The sequence below is a fragment of the Chaetodon auriga genome, chromosome 16 (genome assembly GCF_051107435.1).
Source record: "Chaetodon auriga isolate fChaAug3 chromosome 16, fChaAug3.hap1, whole genome shotgun sequence".
NCBI classification, from domain to species: Eukaryota; Metazoa; Chordata; class Actinopteri; order Chaetodontiformes; family Chaetodontidae; genus Chaetodon; species Chaetodon auriga.
This window is the reverse complement of record NC_135089.1, coordinates 4,070,934-4,092,414: the sequence shown is the minus strand read 5'-3', so window position 1 is coordinate 4,092,414 and position 21,481 is coordinate 4,070,934.

The window sequence follows — 21,481 nt, the reverse complement described above, 5'->3', positions numbered from 1 at the left end:
CTTTAGTTATTTCTTTTGTTTAAGGCTGTATTTTTAGATCTACTAAAAAAACCTCAAATATGTCTCTGCTCAGCGTTGGTGCAGTAACGCGGCTAAATTTTCATGCATGGATCTGGTTTGCTTATTTCCCGCTCTGCTGTAAAGTAGAGCGGACAACATAGTTGACTAATGAAACGTCAGGGTGAGACTCAGCGGGACTCAGTTTGCCCACATCTATAACTTAACTGTCGCTTCGCATCAGGATGGAGATGAATTATTTGAGGGCAGTTGGATTTTTCTTTTCTCCGTTCAGCCTCTGAGGGAGGAAGCGGGACTGTCGCCGTAATGCATGCACCCTCCGCTTTACATTTCTTTTTTTTTTTTTTAAATGCATGCATTGTTAGGCAGTAAACAAGGCAGAGAGTGACAGAGAATTTCAATGAGGAAATAAAGTCACATTTTCAGGGAATGCAGTGTGAGAAATAACCAAAAGCACTTTGCAGCACAGGCTACTTAATATATACAGTCACCTTTCTGAATGGTGCCACAGTTCACACATTTCAAAGAATGATTCATTATAATATCATTTAATGATATAACACTGTTTTCGCCAAGAAGCTAGCGACAATCTGTTTGACTATATATGTGTGGACAAATGAATTGAGCTGGGCATAAAGTAGCTGGTGCAGCTGTGGCTCAGGAGGTAGACCAGGGTGTCCATTAACCACAAGGCCTGAGACTCTGAACTCCAAATGTCTCCTGATGAGAAGGCCAGTAGCTTTACTCTCCAAGGTAGGTGCAGTCCATTTATGCAGATGACTCTAAACTCTTGGGCTGTGTCCTTCCCTTTTCCCACCAGGCTTCGTGTGTCGACTCGCAACACGCGACACGACACGGATAACTGGACCAGTCACAGAATGAAAGAGGGAAATTTGTTATGTAAAAACAGTGAGAAGGCTCCCTTCAGTGGGGCTGTTCCTGACTTGGGTTTATTGTATTAGTACTGGGCTCATTTCATTGATCCTATTGTTGGAATCACATTTTGCATTTTGTAATTCTATGAACGGTCTCAACACTGTGTTCATTGTTTTTCTTTTTCCATTCAGACGGTTGCTGTTGTGAGCCTGTAAAGCTCATTGAGACACTGTATATAATATAGAGCAATACAAATAAACTTGAGTTGACTTACTGTATACACCCCACAGATGACACAGCTCCCCCATAAGCCCTTCTTTGTTCTGGAGTAGCATTCACTCAAACCACAATAGCAGAGCTGCACCACATGTTTATCTGTGACACCCACAGGAGGCAAAATGGAGCATTAAACCGCTACTTCCATAAAGATCTGCGAACCACTTATTGCCAACAGTAAAATTTGTGTGTAGTTTTTTTCCTCGAGCTTCTCAGGCACAAGTTTGTGCCACGTCGAAGCACCTGGTTTCATGTGCTCAGAACTTTAATAGAGAGCAGACGCAAACCATCAGACTGAACGTACAAACTGTGTTTACTGCTGCGAGACGCACCTTCTCCTCTGTTTGATTACAGGACGAGCCATGATGTTTCCTCTCTAATCATCCTGCCTTTTCACCCTGCTGGGACTTCGTATATGACAAACAGATAAACAGCTCACACACATGCCCGTGCAAACATATATTTAAGCACTTGCACAGACAAATTAAGCCTTTCTCCTGCACACAGGCGGCCGTTTGGACCACATTTGGCAGCGTGGCTGATGGGCCACAGTGAGTCAACTACCTTGGGGTCCTGAGGCCGATCAGAGACATCACACCGTTCTTTTTTTTGACATTCCTGACGATAAATAGAAAAACAGAGCAGGGTAAAGTGATCTCACATCATTACACTGAACTGAGCTTCATCAAACATTGTTGATATCAATTACATGAAGTGGAACAGCGAAAGCGGCGTAACTCATGTTTTCCAAACTCCTCTTATCAATCAAGCACAGACTGGAGGGCAAACAGAATCCGACTTTCAAGCGAAGCGAATTTAACAATCAGGTTTTCTTAATGACTTCGCCGTTCTCACCTCTCTTTCTGTCAACAACAATACATTCATGTTTTTCCTGCACTGACCCTGAGCTGCTGCTGCTGCTGCTGATGCAGTTGCAGTGCCCAGATGCTTTCAGCTCTATGCCACATGAATACTGAATATCCAGCGCATGCATAAAAAAAAGGATAGATGGACTCCCCTGTGTGTTTATTCAGTAGGTGTGTAAAAGAGGATGTGTGGGCGAGCCCTTCAGTGTTTCTGATGAATAAGGACTTGTAAATATGCAGGAGTGCACGATAAGAAAGAGCGAGGAGGAGATGCTTTCGGAGATAGGAAAGATAGCCAGCGAGGAGTTGGGTTGCTTTGGAGCCTCCTCCTCCTCCTCCTCGGGGCCGGAGATGCTGGGTACCCAAAGCACGTCTCGCTGCATCTGCACCAAGCTGGCTGCGTGCGTGTCAGTAAGCACACGGCTCGATCTGCTCCACAGCACACCTCGGTCCTGCGAATGGACCCGGAAATCGGTTTTATGATAACACATTATCTCCTGCGTGTGTTAGGGCGGAGACTATTACGCTGAGACAATGAAGTAAGGCTGTCTCACGGTGGAGGGAGTCATTTCCATTTCTCCCCGCTCCTCTCTGAATAAACTCTATTTGGGGAAGTCATCATTTATAAAAGCAGAGAATAGCAGATGGCCCACAGCGACTTGTCTCCTCAACTAATTTCTAATACCTGAAAAGTCACAAAAGTCAAGGAAAATACAGTGAAAAATCCAGGATTTCAAAAGGCCGATTGTTAAAATCTGAATTTGTCCAATACTTTGCTTTCAAATACTTGAAAATGGTGAGTGCTAATTAGCACGCTAGCATGCTAAATGCAAAATCAAGAGTGTAAGAATGCTAAGTTTAGCATTTAGCTCAAAGCACCACTGGGCAGCCTGGGGGGCGATGCAGCCTATCCCAGCATGCACTGGCCTACAGGTGATTTAATTTCTTCCCTCTGCAGGGTTAACAGAAATCCAATTTTCTACCTGTGATTTGACCCATTAACACAGCTGTTGTGTGCTGCTTGGACTGGCAGTATCGCAGCAGGAGGCAGCAGGCTCATATCAAAGGCGTGGAGGAGAGCGGAGAAAGTGTCTATAGAGACACACCATCACATGTACCTGTTGGTAAATAAGGAAAATGTAGAGGAGAACACAGAGTGGCAGAACAGCTGACAGCAGTCTTCTCTTTTCTGTCTGTGGCTTCGTATTAAACTGCTTCTGTCTCTAATATTTCATCAGGGAAATTCGCACTTGTGGCCAAAACACATTTATCAGACAAAACAGGGAATTACGTCAAGACCAGAGCGAAGTAATACTGAAGCCAAGAACAGGGCTCAAAACAAACATGACACAGTGAAAAATTAGACATCTCAAATAAGAGGGGCCCTCCGAACTGAGTCTGTAACTGTATATCAAGGACCCCGCTGTATTGAGGTTTTATGCTTGTGAGAGAGGTACAGCGACACATTATCACAAAATAAAAGCTTTAAGGCCATATGGTGAGATACGACATTAGATGAAGATGTGAGTAAACATAATGAGTATTTAAAATGTTGATTTAAAACCTTATCACTCGTCTTTTGACATTCAGGGACAGAGAATGGGCTCAGGCGGACAGTGGAGGGGTACCCAGTGCCTTAAAAACTCACCTTAACACCTAACCCTGACCAAGGGACTGAGAAGAGCTTTAACATGTAGATCATGATACATTTCTTGAGAACACACTTCTAGACAATATGCCAGTTTTGCAGTCCTTAATGATTATCTGTTAACTATCCTTTTTCTCTGACTTCAGCAGTTTTTTAGAAGAAATAAAAGTCTAAATACTTGCAGTTTTCTCAGCTGTCATAATACGAGCTCCCTTCATAGTGATTAATCACTTCTGCTCAGTACCAGCGGTTCATTTTTAAGCGTCTGCCGTAAAACTTTTGAATTACAAGTCGTTTGAGGACTTGGATTTCTGTAATGTCTTTATTTTGAAGTTTTATAAAATTTGCACAGCTCTGAAGCTTATGAATGACATGTGAACAGTCCACATGTGGATTTTTGATCTGCAAATATAAAATCCAGACCTGAACTGTGCCTGGTACCAATACTTGTGGCTGTGCTGATTAGCCGGTAGAGACCAGCCCCTCCAGGCTGCCATTCAGCGAACCAAGAATGCACGAAAAAAGATGGAAAACCGGAAAAAAACAAGGATTACGTGACTGCAGAGCCAATATATCAGGAATGAGGAAAGTGTCTTGCTCTTAAACACACGCACAGGAATGAATATCATGTAATTAAAAAAGTCTTTGCAAAATATGCTTTATTAAACACAACCTGAACATATATTGAGTGAGGTTATACTATACGTTTCATGCATACTATTGCACTTACATTGATTAGCGGGAAAGCACTTGGGGAGAAAGCTGACTTAATTGATCTGGAGTTGTTGTTACTTCTTGCCATCACTTAGGTCATGTACGAGAGCTCATTACCTGTCATTATGAGCTGACTTTCAGGAAAAACAAAAATCCCAGACATGCATTTTAGCTGACCATTCGGAGAACATCTAAGGGATCTGACACATCTAATGGATAATTACTTCTCCTGTGAAAAACCACACATCAACCACAGTGGCTTTTATTGTTCCGAAAAGCCATGCTGAAACAATGCTGGATTTCACAACACACTTGGCACATCAACATATTGCCATAAAAAAAGCTTTATTTTCCCACTAGAATCCTCTGCTGACCGATCCCTGATTGCTGACTCTTCTAAATGAGAGATAAAGTGGTGATTAAAACGAAAAGAGGCCGCAGGATCCATTACGGGTCGGAGAAAGCAGATAATACAACGATGAGATAAAAACCGTCTCAAGACTTTGTGGAAATTTTTTTTACTTCAAGGAAAACACCTCCGTACTCATCACCCTTGTGCCTTTGCAGGAAATGAGAGGCTTCACCCAGCGGACACCCACATGCTGCAGAGGAACCCCAGAGCACTGGTGTCATCAATCAGAGCTTTATAGCTTCATCAACACCTTGAGGATGTGGGTGTGCTGAGAAGCGATGGGACCGCACAGCTCCGGCCTCTCCCTCACCGAAACCTACTCAGTCAAAGGCGGGACTTCTTGCTTTTGACTGTATTTATCACCTGTTGGTTGCCAAAAAGAATGAAGTGCCTTGTCTGTTCGCCACATGCTGAGGCTCAAGGTTTTGAGAGATCAGGTGACAACAAGCGGCGATGGCGGCTGAGCGCGGAACGGTTCAAGGTATCGAGTAAAGGAAGACAATACAGGGCGTGAGTGCGCGAGTTGACACAAAGTGTGTCGTGTTAACTCCCAGATGAAGTCATCAATCAGTGCCACAGTGCGAGGGGGTCTGACAGCTGCTAATTTAGAGGAGGGATGAAGGGTTAGCCTGAAAGAGAATATGACTGAGCTGAGAGTGAAACTGAGCAGAAGGCAGAGGAGAGATTTTTTTTCTTTTAAGAGTCTCCTTCTTTTTCTTGTGTTCGCTCTTCTTTTTCAGCCCCATCTGTCCCATTTTCTCTTTCCTGCGCTGCCGCCTCTCACAGCATCACACCGAAGCCTCTCCTTCTGAGGGCTTATCAACACATCTGTCTGGACAAGTTAGTCTTCCCATCCATTTTTACACCATGTTTTCCTAAAGTGTCACTGGATCCCCGAACAGCTCTACTAGCTCTCTGTTTCCCTTCAGGCCTCCCGGGGGAAAAAAACCAGAGTGTGAAACTAAAGACTGACCACCGCCTCACATTAACCTGCAGAAACCGCCCGGTCTGATCAGACAAGGCTTGTGGGAGCTAATGAAGCAGGGACAAGGTGCGGCGGGTTTCACTGGAGCATACTGGCTTCGCGTGAACAGGTTGATCTATAAATGGGGTCCGATGAACATCTGTTGAGTCACAGCTCCTTGTTAAAGTTTGTCGCTCATTGTGGACTCTCTTAAACATTAAACTCTCCTTACAGATGGAAAGCTAATGGTTTCCAAATGGTATGACGCCATCACATTTATTTGTAACTGTACTGGTAAACTGTGAAGCACTGGTGAGCTTATCGATGAGGTTTCGTTTTGTACCACGTTCAGAATGCTGGAAAAAAAATACGGCACCGCAGTCTGTGCAGCGCGGTGTCTGTGCTTTCTTTGGAAAAGCTGCTTTCCATCCAGAAACCGCTGCTCAGACATTGGATGAATACATTACTTCGATATTGACACGGTGATGCCAAACGTCATCTGAGAGCGACTTTGAGTAGACCCACTGTTTTTCTACCCGAAAGGAAAACAGAATTTGCGAGCTAAGAAGGTCCACCCAGCGAATCAGAACCTAAGGAGCGCTAACTGACAGCCAGCCAATCATTTTCTTCTGAGCTGAGGGATTGGGCAAATTTGCAGATGCAGCTGCGGTTGTCGTTAGTCAGCCCACGTGGATCCACTCACCGTCTTTATGGAAGCGCTCCTACTAAATTGTATCATATTAGACTTCAGCGTTCCTCCCCTGCTTCCCTCTCTGGTCTCACACTCCTGCTCTCCGAGCAGCACTTGGCTGACAGTGAACAGCCGGAGCAGAGTTTCTTTGGCTTTCAGGACACACACTTCAAATGACGGCAGGGGAGCAGTGCTACTGGACAAACCCTGTTTCTGTGCTTAATTAATGGATGTGAGAGGTTGTAGGGACGATCCAGAAGCTCTCCTTTGTAACAGTAAATATGCTGAAATACCCAGAGGTCCTGTTCACAGCCCAACACATATACAGTTAAGCTGCGCTTACAGAGTCATTAAAACTGCATTATTGCACTAAGTGCTGTGAGGAGAGTAACTAAATGAGCACTTGTTAGCTTTATGGCACTGGTGTTATTGGCATGGAGTCTGAAACCTGCAACAACATCATGCACCTCAGAAATTTATTTCAAAGAAGGCTGTCGAGGTCGTATTGATCCAACTCTGAGTGAAATCCTGCAGCATGAGCAGCGGTAAAGCGCATGCAGTATATTCAAATCTGGATTAATGAGTGACGGATTTTTAAGAGCAGAAAGCTGGAGGTGAGAATAGAATTAAAATGATGACAGTAGAAGGATCATGGACAGAGTCAAATAATGACATTAAGATGTGCAGACAGACCTGAATTGCTTTTCCTTCAGTTTTGGTTAAACTGCTTTAAAAACTCACTTCATGTGTAGATTTCAGTCTCTACACTCTGTGATTATGGGTTGTAGAAGTAGAGTAGAGCTTCTGGCACATCTTTCCATCTCAAGTCCCAAGTAGCCACAGACAGATTACTGACAGTTACCAACAGGTGTTTATTCACAGTGTGATTCAGAACAGATGGACTTGACAGCTGAAGTCAGGGTGGGCAAAGGCCAAAATAACAAACAAACAGATATAACCAAACAAAACAAAGAAACCAAATTACAATAACTTTCCTCCATAACTGAAATAAACAGGGGAAATAGAGACCAACAGAAGCGGCACCCGCCCCCCCGAAACTACAACGCACCCAGCTGCAGCAGAGATAAATGTGGCCTGTTGGGATTACAGGGAGATAAATTCTGCACCACACAACTCTGCTGCCACTGATATCATCGACTACATCAGGAAGGAGCCAATCACCTGCAGGTATGCAGTCGTCCAATCACCTTTGTGAAATTTCCCTCTCCTGCACACATCCCCTCTGACTTGCACACACCTGCCCCACGTCATGTCATAACTGTCATGCATGGAGAGGAAACACAGTCTTAGAAGGACAAAACTCAAGCAAAGTACTCAAAAAAACGCCTTTATTGTGGGACCAGCTGTTTCATCATACGGCCTTCATGAGGGATTTTGGGCTGTCCAACATGAAATCGTGAGATAATGTGCTAAAATCTTAGGTCTTCAATCTGATACGGCCCCAATTTAGAGCTTTGGAGACCAAAAAACGCCTGCATCAAAATGTTGAAAGCGACAGAAAATGCGATGCGACATTGTAAGCGCCATTTAGATTTAAAAAGAAATGCTTCATTTCCCCACCATGAGAATACTGTGGACTCATCTCAGTCTGACATACCTCTAAACTGTGACTGACAGAGATGCCGAGCGAGCATTTTATTTGACTCGTCTTGCACGGCGTGATGTGCAGTGAACCCTTAAAGGCGGTATTTCACGGTGTGTCAGGGACTTTTAAACATGAACGAGGAAAGGCTTTTTTCCAGCAGCCTGAAAAGCTGCTCACCTCATACAGCAAAACCATTTAGATGTAATTTGTATTCAGTCCAAACTACAATAACATTACGGGCCACGAGCAACATAATGCACCACTAATGCACAACATCATGATAACAGTAAAATGTTACAGTCTGGCTTTAAATGTGTCTGTGTGGAGATGGGTGGCTTAATGAACTAAAGAGTCAGATTGTGCGGTGAGGTCTGTAGGGCCAGATTTGACAATGAGGCTCATAGAGAGGCTCCTCAACATGAAAAATGAAGTGACTCATCTGAGAGTGCATCTGCTGAAAGAAGCGAGTTAATGCATCACAGACAGCTGGGGGAAGATCAGAAATAAAGACCTGAGTTCTTGCTCGCAGGGCAGTCCAGCAGAGTGGACATGCTCATCATAAATGCCACCCTTAAGATATCACTCAAACACATCAGATAGCTGGCCATCTCTAAAGTGAGCTGGGATAAGAATGCAAAAAGTGCATTAATGGGTTTGGATGAAAGCGTCGGCGCGGAGCTCTCTATTTCTGTCCATAATGACTTGAAAGATGGCAAAGCTGAGAGCGGCAGTTATGCGAACCGTACTTTGTTTGGCGTCGCTCGGCTGTTTATATTGCTGTGGGTCTATAATTAGGATGGTGCAGACATTTGATTCGAGAGAGGAAAAGGTCACGGAGGATTTAGAGTAATAAACTTTAACTGTCCAGAAGCCAAAGTCAGAGCTAACAAACGATGACGTACGCGATATCGTTCACTGTCGTGGGAATATTGTGCGGCTCGGTGGCGTTTCAGCATCCAGCGCTGTCATGCCGGCTGATGTCTCTGCAGCTAACAGACAGCAGATGCTCTCCCCTGCATGGTGCCTTTGATACGGGGCGAGCTCATATTCACCTTCACCTCCATCCACTGACACCGTCCATCGCCTCGCCTCAACCTGTGAACCAAACATCACCCCGGTCTGGAGGGAACTGATGTGTTTTAAATGTGGAACTGCACCTACTATTAGGTTCAATCAGGAAAATCATAAAACTGAACAATAGGTGTGGCTCAGTCCTCCAAACTGAGATATTCGGAATCCAGCTCAGTGGAAATTGTGGTGAAGGGTATAAAAGTGAAGAGGGAAACTTTCTCCATTCCACTCTCTTAAATCTACTGTCAGTTAAGTTTTTACACCAATTTAAAGTGTTTATGTTAATGAGAGCAATCTTCCAAGTCAAATTTCTTGCATGTGTAAACTCACTGCGCCTATAAATCCAAAGGTAATTTCCATCCAGAGAATACTTCTTTCTCCAAGAGCGTCTGAAGCCGCAAGCAAAGTTTATCAGGCTGCAAAAAAAAAAAAAAAGGTACAAAAATCTGAACCTACTGGATGAAGTTCCACTGGAATAATTTCAGATTTGGAAAGTTAAACGTTTGCAGGATTTGATGAGTCGATTTCTTGGTTTTGGAGCATTCAAGTCAAACAGTTATTTCTTGCTGCATTTTACCACACCAGCTCTTACAGTTCTACAAAATGCTAATGAGCCTGGGCAGGGTACAGTACAGGGTACAGTACAGGGTACAGTACAAATACCCGCTTCATGCACATTTCCACTGGACAACTGTTAACAGGAAGTAGAGCTTTGATTCGTCTATTGTGTCTCTTGAATCCATTCAAAGAGCAGGTGTTTAAAAAGGTTAATTTTCACAGATTCAAGGTCAGTATTTTGCATGTGGAGGTTTTATAGGTTGTGCTGAAGAAGAAGGCGAAGTTAATTGAAATAAAAACACAAAACATCCCTTTATTTACAATAAACTGTGTTGTTATAGGTCAGGACCTTCTGATTTCACACCCCTGTGGAGGTCTTTAATCCAGCCGTGGTTACACGCATTAATGTGTTCAAAATGAAATGTGAAAACGGGCTTTTCGTTGTCTGTAATCGTTTCATTATTGTCTTAGTTTAGCACCATATTAAACACAATAAAATCTCCTGACTCTTCTCTTCAAAGGTACGACACTCTCAACCTGCCTGGATGCAATTTCAATTAAATAGTTTCCGAATCGTAAACTCGAAATCTGGCTGAAAACATTTGCGGCGTTACATTATCGTGAGGTCCAATCAAAGCTATCGGCTAACCACAGGCCTTTCAACTGGTTTGGAGGTAGATTCTTTCACTGCGGATCAGGGAACAGTTTGTGATCCCACAAACAGATGCTCCGAGAAGTATTTACTGTAAGAGTCTAATTGAAAGAACAGAGACGCTGCATGTCATCTTTACCTACAGTCTCTGTTTATGTCTCTTCCTCTTCATCCTTTTCTTTTTTTGTCTTCTTGGCTTTCTCCCAGCGACACCTGTTCCTTGTCCTTCAATGCCTCCCAGTCTTTTCTCTCTCCTGCAGGAGTGAGGCAACTGCAACTTGTTAGGAGGTTCCTTATTATCACAAAATGGCCTCCAGGTTCCATCAATTAACTCATCAAAGGTAAGGGATTTAAGAGGGATCTGGACCGACTCTACTGTTCTGAGTGTCGTGATAAAAGCTGTGAAGTAGTGAGACCAATTGTAAACCAGAGAAAAACTTTTAAAACATTTTCCTCTGCATGTGGGCCTTTTCCTTCACATGCACATTTTAGCCATATTAGGTCTGTGTGTACAAGTGAACAGAACACACAACATCACCTCATGTTAGCATGTTAGCACGCCCTCTGAAATTTGCACATATTGCAGCTGAGGCTGATGGCAGTGTTATTCACTTTGCAAGTGTTTGGAGACCAAAAGTATTGCAAATGTTAAAATTCTGACCTGATAATGATGCAAAATGAATAGTCGGGGGGTCATCAGAGTTATTACAGTTGTCATGTCATGGCAATCCTTTCAATGTTTGTTGAATCGCTTCCCTAAAAAAACCACAGTCAGCCTCATGGTGGTGCTAGTTTCAGTCTTGACCACAGTGTTGGACTGAAATTACCGTCCACTACTGTGCCCCAAAACAAGCCGCCACTTTTTGTCCAGTCCACACTAATACATGCAGGAAAGTACCGCACTAGGTAAACATACCAGAATACAGGCGTGTCTGAACACACACAGACTAAAGGTCACGCCCCTGTGAAAGTTATTTAAGATGAAATTAGCAGACAGAGCGTCAGTCTCTGCTGTGTTGTGACAGTTGAAACAGCAGTGGGTGTCTGGATCGACTGACATGTGAACAAACCTCCAGGAAGTCGCAGCAGGTGTTTGAGCTCCAGTCGGAGGAGGGAGAAACCAAACCATGTCAGGTGTGGGCACAGACAGGCCCGGAGGTACCTCCACTTTTATCCCTGAAGGGCCAGCTCCTCTTATACCAACCTGTGAGGTCTCCTCCAGGTCCTGCTCCCTCTGCTCCCATTTTGCAGCTGTCCAAATTGATTACACAATAGTTTTAAATGAGCTCCAGCTGTCAGGAAAAACAGGAACTAAGATTTTTGAAGGTACTTATGTGAATCAGTTTGTCACAGTCAGTTTCTTTTTTTTTTGGTTGCTCTTCTTTTAACTTCATTCTCAGTCCCTGTTTTTCTATTATTCCATTTTTTCACACTTGCACCATTTTTTACAGCCGTGTTTCTTTTTGCTTCATTAGAATAAAAAGCACACACCAACTTCAGTTGATGAACATCAGCAGCAATTAAATCCCCCTCCTGTCTCACTAAATTGGAAAATATACTGTACCTCACTGCGCCTGTAGAGCAGAGGCCAGTACACATGACGTTGGTGTGGTTTGTTTGCGAGGCGGCGCGGAGGCTGGAGGTTATTTTCTCAGCTCAGACATGCTCTCAGCCTGGCAGAGGAGGAAATGCAGTGGTGTGGAATAGAAAGCTTTTTAAAAGCCAGTGAATAAAAGCTTTGACATCCCCTCTGCCCTGCGTCCCCGCCACCGTACCCATCTTCTGTTTCCTCCAGCCGCCCTCACGCCACTGTTTCTAGCAGAGCACGATGAGACGCAGCGAACACAATTAAGCCCGATGTAATGAAATCACACTGTGCTCTGGTTAATGGAGATGTTGGTGAACGGGGTCAGCGAGTGTACTCTGTGAGGGTGTGTGTGTGGAGAGAATCGAGGCAGCTGTCAGGCGTTTCTTTTATGATTTTCAAATGGACGACCAGCCTCACCTCTCTCTTTAAAATAGAGTCAGCGAATTAAAGATTGAGGTTAAGGATATACTACAAAGGAAGTGTACAAGCTCTTATAAACGCCCCCACTTAGATATGATCTTATCTCATCAATATAAAGTATTTATTTGACAGAGATATTACAGTGGATTAGAGTGTCCTCATACCACATTTTCTTGATTAACCTCATAAAAAGTAGTGGCGTGTTTAGTCTGGCTGACGGACAAAGTGAAATGTTATATCTCAGTCTCGCGTGCTGCCAAGAACAGCAGCTGACAAATTGCTTTGAATATGTTATTGCACACGTTCTTAATAAACGTAAAAATCCTTTTTCCACTGCACTTTGAATAATAAATGTAGTTTTAACATCACTGCCAAGTTGCCCACTAAAAACCTCATTACACTGAACATAACAACACTTCATTATGCTCTCCGCGACCTTATCCAGCAACACCTCTATGCAGATTCCGATAGATTAAATACTCACTGACATTTAATTCCTGGATCACATCGTGGCGAGCTGGTGACCTCTGATTGGTGCAGAGTGACTCGGACTGACGTCTCATTATACACTGTACTGTAGATGTCAAGCCCTCGCACACAGGACTGAGCAACGCTGCGATACAGAAATCAAACTTCTCCCTTGACCTTGGATATTCAAGCGGCTCTTGAACAGATGATTCTGAGCAGTAAATCAAGCAGATAATGAAAAAGGTCCATACAAGCAGCAGCAGAAGCACAAGACCAGATTAATGGATCTAATGAGGTGGATATGTAGCACGGCAGCACTGGGCGGGTGGCTGTTTGGGGATATGAATTACACAGAGTCATTCAGCATGTTCCAATCTCTGTGGAAATACGAGCATTCCTGTGTCACACCCTTCATGATAAAATAACCAAAATAATGTGTTATCTAGAAGCCAGATGTCCACATGTTATTGTTGTTATTAGAAACTAAGAGTAGAAGGGTTTTTTTTAGGTCTTGACAACACATATACTCATATTTTCCTCTGCGTCTGGGCCTCTGGTTCACATGCAAACAGCATTTTAAGTCCCTCAGATGTAGATTTCACCTTCTAAAGTGCAGATTTTTCAAAACGAGGACGTCATCACCTCAGTTGTTTCTTTGTGCAGTGAGCATGCATCTGAAACAACAGCATATTTGAAACAAGTGGATGGAAATTTGCATTATTTCACATTTTCTGTTGCTAATTTTCAGGAAATTCAGTTAAAGTTTTCTCCCTCATGCCTGGAAGAAACAAATGAACCAATGAAGAATCACCAGCAGAAGATCAACTTTAAATCCCAACAGGAAGTGCAACACCGTCATTTTAAATGTTGCCATACATTAGCCTCAGAGAGCTAGCATCTCGGTTAGCAGTAAAATTGATTATGGAAAAACCAAATTAACAAATCAATAAACACAAAAGAGTTTTTTTGTAAACGTAACCATACAGTAAGTCTGAAGGCCAATATCAGCTGTTCCATTTGGCAAACCAGTTGGAAATAGAGAAGCAGACGTCTTGTGTTTATATTTGGCTTTGCCTTAAATGTCTTAAACTGCTGGTGAGAGATTTACAGACCAGTGGAATATGCCGTTAAGAGACTCCTGCTAAGGTGCTGTTTACTGACATTTGGAGGAGGTCCTGCTGTTTGTGGTCTGACTTTGAACTGTCATGTGGACGTGTGACACCCTGCAGTGTTTTGCACTGGTTATACTTTATGTTCAAGCGGTTGTTGTTTATTTGAAAACAGAGTACATGTGTGTGCCGGTGATGTATCGAGCACACCGTTCACGTCTCTATCCCCTCTTTCCTTTCCGACCCCTCCCTCCTCACCCACTCAGGCTGCAGTAGTAATGGGCACGCCGTGGGTTACCAGGTCCTCTGGGGTATTAATCAGCTAACCGGCTGCCATGGAGGTGGGTGAGGCTCCTTACGCTGATGCACAGGCTTTTTAATCAAAACTTCCTGCACAAATTGCCCTGCGTTTGAAAGACTGATTAAATTACTGCTTTGATCTCTTGAAGCCCATTTGGCTCCTCCTGCCAGATCACACATGAATGTATATGTGCAAGCAACCACGCGTACCAGAAGGTACATGTGAAAAACGAACCATCAAGCTGAGAGTTTAGAGATTCATGATTCAGGAGCTTTAAGGCGGCGTGAAATTCAACTTTCTTGCACACGGCAGACATTGAGTATAGCTCCACAAGGATTCATGAGGTGGATTGAAATCCCAGTTAGAAATAATGCGACGTTTTCATCTGCACACTGAAACTCTCCCTCAGGTGCATAACGCAGACATGCATCGAACAGCTCCTCTGCAGCCCACGCTGGCTCCAGACCAACATCATTATTGCCGTCTTTATGTTTAAAACCTCACATATGGCTTGATCCAGAAATGATTTGTGCGTCCGCAGTTTCAAACATCAGAGAAAATGATTCGGGGAGATTTTCAACAAGGCTCACCTGGGGATTTGAACCCCGTGCCCTGTGATCACATGACACCTGAGAAGCTGTAGGAGTGATGGAGGAGAGGGTAATCGTGGTAATCTGACGGCGGTGGCATTGCAGTGGAGCATTCGTTGCAGTGTGCTGCTCTGTGTGGGTCAAGTGCTACATAACATTTTTGCATTTCGGCTATTTTTCTTGGGGAACACCAGATAACATAAGGTAAGCTGAAAATAATGGGAAAAAAACTAAATTAACTGTATCTGCTGTACTTGTAGCCTTCACTCATACATGGCACCTAAGCAGACTCACACAAAATGTATTTGCAAATGCACTGTCGCCCAGCTCCTGTGTGTGCTGTTGAAACTCATCTGTAGTCCATTAAACAGCCCGTTCAGGACGAGCGCTTCAGTTTCACGGAGAGCTTTTCTGTCAGAGCTTGTTTGCTGTAAACCGGCTGCAGTCCTGCAGATTTTTAGAAAGTACAGCGAGTACATTTCAGATATCAACAACGAAGACAGTGGCCACACTTCCGACAAGCAAATGACGCAGATAAAAAGGGTCAAAACCAAATTATGGGTGAATTCAATCTCTCCTGCAGAAGCACTTTGTACTGCAGGAATCCAGGAAGCACAACACTTAAACAGAGGAGAGAGAGAGAGTGAAAGGGTGGGAAAAAAAGTGGCTGATGGAGAGGTAATTTAAGAAGAATATAAGAGGGAACACAGTGCAGGAGGCATGAAGAGCAGTCTGGAGAAGATGGTATAGAGAGGAGAGAGGACTCTTTCTCTGTGGAGGACTGTCTGGATGAATCATGGGCTGGACCAAACGCTGTCCAGTTTAAACTAATGGGGAGGGAATTTATGGTAACACTTAAAGAATGAGATCAATAGGAGCAGTGCTTCCAGCAGTTAGGAGAAGGAGGAGAGCGCCGGCCCAACAGAGGGTCAATATCATCCAAACAGGATCAGTTACAGCTCTGTTACAGCAGGCAGAGAGGAAGTAACAGAGGTCAGTGCAGGTACCTGTGACACGTTTAAACAGCCTCTCAAAGTAAATACACAAACACTTCTTAACAATATTCACTTAAACCGGCAGGATTTAGCAGTTTTTGTGTGCGTGAATGTGCAGGATTTTACCCCAATTTAACTTTGGGTCGTTAAAGTGGTTCTGGGAGCAATTATCTCTATGCAGATTCATTCAAATATCAGTTATTTAGCTTTGCAAATTTTGTTTTTGATATGAAATGTTAGCGCTGCTGGGATTATGTTCACTGCACAGCAAGTTGGAAGGAGGTGGCCTGGGTAGAAAGTGGGCGTACAGAGCTCAGGAATTCCACACTGGAGACCTGAGTCCTGTGTGTGGTTGGATTTAGGCAACAAAAGATCTTTGGTTAAAGTTCGGGAAAGATCCCGATCCTCAGATTCTAGTTAAATGTTAAAAATGTGAACACATGCTTTTAGTCACTGTAGACTTTTTTTAATATTAAACCAAAAACCACGATTGTTCCATAACATTTACAGAGGACTGTGAGTGCCTGCTGGAGTATACAAGCACAATTTCTAGGAAACAGGGCTGTTTTGTGATCATTCTAGTTAAAAATGATTGATTAAGCTGCTGGTTTTTACTGTAATAAAGCTTGTCAAAGTGGTTCTACGTCAGATTGTTTTTATGCAGAAACTGCATAAGCATTGGTGGAACACAGCATTGCAACTGCAGGATCATAACGTGCTGGAGTGAAAATGCAGATGTTGTATAATTCTGAAAAAGTGCAGATAATGTTCAATGAAGTAAAAGTACTTCTTTCTACAATATCTACAAATGGCAACTCTGGTGTGGTTGAAAGCTATAGAGGGAAAAAGGTTTAAAAAGAGGCCGTTATTAACTGTGAAGTTGGATGTGCTGCATGTGAATTCGCCCCCTCAACCACCATTCTCTCACTAACTAAAGGGAACACTGCTCCCTAAACTGCTTCCTGTCAGATTCACACCTTCGCCCCCCACAGGAGACCCTTCCTCTCTGAATCTGATTTTCCTTCTGACCATGAACGGTGTTAAAACGGCGCTACAAGATGCTCGCTCGTCTTTGAGGGGGCTGCTTTACCCCCATTAAAAACAGTTGCCCAGGATGGAGTCGCTGCCTCTCCACAGCGGAATATTCTTTTTCTTTTCAGCAGTAATTATCCAAGGTGTTTCTTTTGATATTCACAGTGAAACGCCTTTTCGTTTGCGCTTGGCTTCAGCTAATACTGCATTTACTCAGGCAGTGGGTGGATGCTTTTTGAAGACATCAGATTGTGACATTTAAGCAGCGGGGTAAAAGCTTTGGACATGAATGAGCAGTCCTGGTTTTTATTTTCCTCTCGGCTCTTTCCCACGTTGTTTTTCTCTCCTCTTCCCTTTCTCTTCACTCGCTCGACCAAAATACTGAACTTACTGACACGATGGCTCAAATCCCAATCGAACATGTTGCAGTGATCACAATGCCGCATCCAAAATAAACTGCAGCCTCATGAGGTCTGAAGTTATCACACAGACTTTGCTCCAGGATCTGTTTCTTCCCTTTGACTCGACTCTCGTGCCTTTTTAGTCGGCCAGCGTCAGACTTGTTGGACCTGAATATTTTATGGGTTTACTGTGGGAAAATTAGATATGATCCAAACAAGGCAGATGTTAAGGAAGTTAAGGGAGACGGGGGCCGAGATTTCAGAAATCTTAAATGGACCACCAGCCAAGGTGGTAGCTAAGGATTCTGGGTCCCAGACAGAATATTGCTCTGCCCCCCCCCTTAAAACACCCCTGCTTTTAGCTAAGATAATCCTGCTTGAATTTTTGTGGGCAATCTCCAGCTGTGGGCACCAAGGATCATGACCACCTTCCTGCCACTGTTACCAGCCTGTGTGTGTGTGTGTGTGTGTGTGTGGGTGTGTGTATGGGTGTGTGGGTGTGTGGGTGTGTGTGTGTGAGCATGACAGAACATGAACTTTTCTTGAGTTCAGCAGAAAAATAGCCATTTAAAAGCCAATTTAGAGAAGTATTAAATCCTTGTTAAATCCATTTTTACTGTCATCTTAGAATTTACAGGAAGAATTTAACCATTTGAGGTCATTTTCCTTTGATTTTCTTTAAAATGATTGAAAGCCATTTTCTGTATTGCTCCTTTGATACCTATACATCTCTTTGAATTTATAAGCAATATACTGCACACATGGAAAATGTCAGTGTCTTGCCACCACTATGCACTTATTGCGCACTGTGGTCTGGAAATGTGTTAGAGAAAGAATCACTGACATGAGACAAAAGGTGTGAAGCACTAAAGATGTGAACAATATGGCTGTTTATCTCCTCGGGTTTCAGGACTGGCTCCAGATATTTGCACCTAACGGGTCACATGAAAAGAAAAGAGCCGGGGACATTATTGTGGTGCAGCATGATTGGTTCAGTACATTTTGATTTAGCGTCTCAATATATAATTTTAATAATAAGCTCCACTTTCAAAGGCAGGGAGGGCCTTTAAGTCTGCTTCTGATCTAGAAAGGAACACTTTAATTCATGAGGTAGTTTGATGGGAGGTCAATGCTTTCCATGCATAGACACAGTAAAAATACCAATAAAGTGAAGTCCAATATTAGCGTATCCTGTGTAGGCTGGGGCTGCAGATCTGGGCTGTTCATCGAGGTTGGAAAGGGGACGACATGTGCTGTGTATCAGAGAGGAGTTACCTGTCTGTCTCTCTGAAGTCTGGCATGTGTTTGGCTTTGGTTTGGAAGACCGGGACCTGCTGTCGGTGTGATGGAGAGTGTGGAGCTCTGGGGGAGGAGATGGTGATGACAGCGTTTAATCTCTCTGTGGCACAGGCCTGCTGTCCACCTCACTGCCTCTCTGGCTAAAAAAAAGAACTCTTGACCCTGAAACCGAGCAGGAAGACGACCACGCTTGGGACTCAGGAAGCTGAGAAGAGGGGAGTGACGGACATGCATGTGGGGGTGAAAGCTCTGAAGTGGATGTCTGGATGGACACCAAGGTTATGTTCTCATGAGCTATGTCTTGAGAAAAATCCCCCTTGCACTACCTTGACTGTTACTGTACCCCATTACACGCTCACTAAATCTATCGTAGACTCCTGGTTTCTCTCTGCTATCCTGTACAACACAGTGCCCAGCTGGAAGTATGGCATGTCTGTTTCATTTTAAAGATCCAAACCTCTTATTACAAGGGTTTGGGCCAACCGGGGGCCACTCTGGGAAAGCTGTTAGGAGGTGTGTGTGAGCTGAGCCAGCCTCACTGTGGTTACAGTAGTCCAGGGCTCGGTCTAATGGCTGGAGTGGCCTGTCTCTGCACTGTAATGAAGGCAGGAGTTACTTAATCTTCAGCCTGACTTTATAAGGTGTCCTTTCAACCCCATTGGAGCGGGGATAAGTGTAACACAAGAGACAAATCCTTATAAAGATCTGCAGTTGGACTGAGCACACCGTGCAGGAGCAGAGCTAACAGCCCGGTGACGCGCAACGCTCGACTCAGCTTGTAAGGTCAGACCGTTTGTGCCTCCATTATGAAAACTACCTGTTTTATTGTTCTATGAGATGTTGCATTCCATGGCAACAGTGATTGGGCTGTAAATCCACTGATGATGGGTGGAACGGTGTGGCGCAGAGGGCTGGAGAAGGGTAGCAGGAGGAGGGGAGGCAGGGGCTGCAATTAGAGAAGTGAAAGACCACCAGAGCGGCTGCTGCCCACCTCAGCTGCCACACATTTAAAGAATTTGGAAGAAATAGCAGCAGTGGCAGTGAGTGAGAGTGAGAGAGGCAGATTGCAATTTGAGCTGTATAAATATTGTTGCGGTGGCAGAGCCGCTCCGGAGAAAGAAGTCATCTAACTGGCTGATTTAAACCTCAGTGGGTGGGGACGAAGTGACTGTTAGGAGGGTGGATAAGCCATAGCAAACAAAAAAACCCCCCAAAAACTGTGGTAATCACGTACAGAACAATAGGCACTTAAGAAATGTGTCCTAGTTCGTTCAGCATCATGTAGGTTTTACTGTTTGTAAAAGTCACTTACAGCAATAAAGTCTTAATTTCAGCCTCTGCGTCTTCATTATAAGTCAATAAAAAATACAATTATTGCCAACGTTCACAATAATTTCAATCAGTTCAACTCACGGAAAGGGAGCAAATTCTGCTGCAAGGTCTTTTTTTTCCCAGATAAATGGATGGAAGGATTGATAAATAATATAAAATAACATGAAGACTGAAGTAAAAGCTGAAAATAGAGCCTAAAGGTAGAACTATAATCTTTAACTGTGGTAAGTGCTGAATATACTGTGTACAGTGATTGTGCCCTGTAATATACTGTGCATTAGCAGTGCAAATCAGCAGATAATGTTACACCCTGTACCGGAGGTAAGGCACAGGATTATCCTCGGACATAGCAATAACATTTAGTGTAAATTGAATGAACTCAGACTCAGAGGTCAGTGCCATGCCACGACACAAATGTGAGCTGGAGTTAGAGAGCATAATAACTATAAGGAACAGGAGATTGATGATAATGACAACATCGCAACGGTATGTGCTGCAGAGAAATCTCAACCACACAGCATCTGTACCAGGTTACAGGGTTCAGCGTTATTGTCCTTACGTGGAACACGATGAAATGCACAATGAATATGAAACTAGAAAGTGAAATTAGAATAGAACAAAGCAGAAGAAGTAAATGAATGCCAAATACAGCAGCACAAAAAGCTGTATACAGGTATGTGTCAGTACAGCACATATAGAAAGAATTAAGGGTAGTAAAAAGCTGAAAAGAAACAAAGAAAACAAGAGCCTGGTGTGTGCAGTGTGTAGTATATAGTGTGTATAACATGAGGAACAAGTAGAGTGGTGATATCGCACGATGCTGCGACTTAAACATGAATACTTATGACGTAGGTGTGATGCAGTGATGCTGTAGCATTTAAAATCCCCAAATATCCAGCTAAGCATGCTAGACAAACTGTTCGCAAATGGGATTTATTTGCTGCCCTTGAACTTCATTCAGAAGACAGTTTACATTCACCAACCACAGAGCAGGGAGACAGTGAGTCCCTGCAGCAAATCCTGAAAACCACACATGGAGTCACAGTGAGTGCTCCTCTGGCTGATTGAAACAAACACTGAGAGTCGTCCAGGAGCCGTCTTAACCTGTCGTTTCCTGCCTTGATGGAGGAAGGAGGAAAGGGTTCTGTGCATCGCGACAGAGAAGTTGCCTTTAACGACGCTTGTGCTGCTTATTCAGCTAATGAGTGTGTTTGCTTTTGACAGAAACTCTACCTTCACTCGACTTCTTCTCGGTCTTCTCCCTCAAAGTTGCTGTTGACCTTTCGCCTTCAGGAGAGCAGAAATCTAAAACGATTAATATGTTTACTTAAAGCACAGACCGCTGATTGATACCTTGATTGATTGAGTTGGGGGCCAATTACATGAATCAAAAGATCAGCGCTTTCCAAACAGTGTAAACAAGCCATTACCTCTGAGCCTTTCCTTCCTTATAAAGCTCAAGAACAAATTCAGGTAGAGCTCCCGTCCACATCCTGCTGGGTTTCCACTGGTCTAAAGTCTACCTCTGGTCCACATGCAACCCCCTTAATGACCCGAGGTGACCTTTCTAATGGGCAGGGGCGCTGAAGAATCT